The 3,300-nt window shown below is 40.5% G+C and overlaps 1 pseudogene; it reads left to right on the top strand.

Moving 5' to 3' along the window:
- Positions 1 to 834: 834 nt before the first annotated feature.
- LOC124110262 (centromere protein N-like) lies at positions 835 to 2,454 on the top strand (annotated as a pseudogene).
- The last annotated feature ends 846 nt before the right edge of the window (positions 2,455 to 3,300 follow it).

Genomic DNA, 3,300 nt, shown 5'->3' with positions numbered 1-3,300 from the left:
CAGCTCCCAGGGGCGTGGCCACCGAAGGAGTCCAGGCAAATTAAGCTGATGGTTCCCAGATCAACGGCTCCACAACCTTGGGGTCTGGGTGAACGGCAAACAGAGAGAGTGCTCAGTCGTTTGGGAAATAGGGCATGCAGTGGGGCTGCAAGTGTAACCAGATCCTTGGAGATCGCCTTTGGTGAGCAGGGGTCTGGCTGGCTGGCAGGAGGAAGGCGGGGAGGGGCCAGAGAAGAGAAACGGCTCTGGACTAACAGGATTGGAGAGACGCCCAGTAGGGGAAGAGGAGCCGCCTTACAGGGATTGCTGCCGGCACATAGAGGGCAGAAGCTCGGCTCGGAGGGCACAGCTCCACCTACTGGAAGAGAAGAAAATAGAAACCTAAGACCTCATTTATCATTTTTTTTCTTTTCCCTTTTCAATTTTTATTGTTCTTTCCATTCTCCTTTATTCTACCTATTTTTCTCTCCCTCTTTCTATTTAAGGACTCCTTCCTTCCCCTTCCCCATAACTTTCATCCCAAGCATTATGACTTTCATTATGTGTAATTTTCTAAATGCAAATAGGTGAATGTTCTGAGGCTGTCTATAGGGCTCCTAAGTCCCTAGATACTACCAAATCCCTGATCGTTTTGCCTGTTAATGTCCCCCTTCAGTAGAGCAATCTTCCAAGTTGCCAAGACATACTAACCTTCATACCATCATAGCACCCAACTTAACATAAAGTCCTAAGACCAAACAACAGATCACTATATGCCTACAGAATATGTAAGCCATTTAGGAAACGAATGAATCAGCTTTAAATTACAATAAAGCCCAGATTGGTGGCTTTGAAGGCGCCTCGGCGGGCAGCGCTGCTGAGCGGACTGCTGGCGATGTGGGTCGCCTCCATGAGATGAAAAGATCTCTGCCAGACACTCCATGATGTCCTGTGCTGTCCCAGGCCCAGAGCCACATGCCAAGCCCATGGAATGAAACCTGCCAAAGAGATGGATGAGACTGTTGCTGAATTTATCAGGAGGACCATCTTGAAAATCCCCATGAATGAAATGATGACAATCTTAAAAGCCTGGGATTTTTTATCTGAAAACCAACTTCAGACCATAAACTTCCGGCAGAGAAAGGAATGTCTGGTTCAGGACTTGGTTGGGCTGTGTGAGGAGAAGAGTGCGAGTGTAAACGATGCAGCCCTTTTAGACATCATTTATACTCAAGTACATCGGCACCAAAAAGTTTGGGATGTTTTTCAGATGAGTAAAGAACCAGATGAAGATGTTGACCTTTTTGACATGGAACAATTCAAACGTTCATTTAAGAAAATTCTTCAGAGAGCATTGAAAAATGCACTGACAGTTGCTAGCAAACACCATCAGATTGTGAAAATGGATCTGAGAAGCTGACACCTGGACTCTCTCAAGGCTATTGTTTTTAAACAGTATGATCAGACCTTTGAAAATCACAACTCTACAACACCTCTACAGGAAAGATGCCTGGGACTAGATGTAAATATGGATTCAAGGATCATTCATGAAAATGAAGTAGAAAAAGAGAGAGTCCAAAGAATAACTCAAGAATCTTTTGGAGACTATCCTCAACCACAACTAGAATTTGCACAATATAAGCTTGAAACGAAGTTCAAAAGTGACTTAAATGGTGGCATCTTGGCTGAGAGGAAAGAACCCCTCCGGTGCCTAATAAAATTCTCTAGCCCACATCTTTTGGAAGCATTGAAATCCTTAGCACCAGCTGGTATTGCAGATGCACCACTTTCTCCACTGCTCACTTGCATACCAAACAAGGGGATGAATTATTTTAAAATCAGAGACAAATAAGCTGTATAAAGTTTTGTAAACCCAGGGGCTCCTTGGTGATGGTGTACAAGCATTCCAGTTAATGGCTAGATGGACAGCCTCTGGCACTAATCTTTACTTTAGAAATTAATCCTTAGTATTGACAATGTAGAAGTGTTCCTATAATTTGGGGACTGATTCTTTCCTTCTTGTGCCTCCTCTCCCACTTTTCCTGCTAAATATAGCAGTTGTGGGCATTTGAGAGGTCACAGGATATGTATTGGGCTCTGGATTGACCTTAGTAGCACAGAATGCTCTGAAGCCAAGCATATGGCACTGTGGTTGATCCTGTTGGCCTCATATATAGTGCCCTTTTCCCCACTCCTTCCTCTATTCAATCCTAGGGAGGACTAGTTCCAGTTGTTCCTTTCTAGGGATCTTCTGTTAAGCCTTGATCACTTAAAAGGAACTATACCCAACTCAGAACTTCTAGAAGAATCATAAAATTAGTCCATTCAGAGAATAGAATTGGGTCCACTAAGTTGTTACTGGAGGAAGTTACATATCCAATGACTCATTTTTATAAAATAATTGTTTCATTGTAAATATGATACTTTCCATAATGCATTTTATCATGCATGTAACATCCAAACTGACCATTATAATACTTATTTGTAAATAAAGATACTGAAAAACTGGTAAAAAAAAAAAATAAAGCCCAACATCTCTAGACATAGTCTCCCACCACAAAGGAGAGACCACAGAGATATACAAAATGAAAACAAATTTATAGGAGAAAACAGAAACACAGCAGTTAAACAGAGTTGGAAAGTAATGTGAACACCATGAAAAAACAAGGGAAAAAAGGATTACAAACAATGCAGGACAACTTCAATTTACAGGATAACCTAGAGGCATCAGAAAAATGGACAGAGAAAGAACTCAAGGCATACGTGACTCAGATGGAATGGAATCTTAAAGAAGTCATTAGACAGCAAGTCCAAACAATGAAAGAATACTTTGAAAATGAATTACATAAGCAGATTCATGAAGCAAAAAATCAACTGTACCAGGAGATAGAGATTTTTTTTAAAAAAATCAAACAGTAATCCTAGAAATGCAGGAAACCATAAACCAAATCAAAAATTCAAATGAGAATATTACAAGTAGACTAGATCAAATAGAAGTCAGAACATCAGATAATGAAGACAAAGTTTATCAACTTGAAAAGAGTAGTCAACACAGAAAGGCTGGTAAGAAACCATGAGCAAAACATCCAAGAGATATGGGATGTCATAAAAAAAACAAACTTAAGAGTTATTGGGATAGAGGAAGGTATAGAGGTCCAAACCAAAGGAATGAGAAATCTCTTGAATGAAATAATTTTAGAAAACTTTGCAGACATGAAAGATGGAATGGATTGCCAAATCCTCGAAGCCTAAAAAACCATAATAGACCAACTCCAAGACACATTATTATGAAGATATCCAACATACAGAACAAGGAGAGAA

The sequence above is a fragment of the Marmota monax genome, unplaced genomic scaffold (genome assembly GCF_021218885.2).
Source record: "Marmota monax isolate L192 unplaced genomic scaffold, Marmota_monax_Labrador192_F-V1.1 WCK01_AAM20220418_F8-fsc00054, whole genome shotgun sequence".
Classification (NCBI taxonomy): domain Eukaryota; kingdom Metazoa; phylum Chordata; class Mammalia; order Rodentia; family Sciuridae; genus Marmota; species Marmota monax.
The sequence above is the reverse complement of the archived record's forward strand: the minus strand, read 5'-3'. Positions and strand labels throughout refer to the sequence as shown.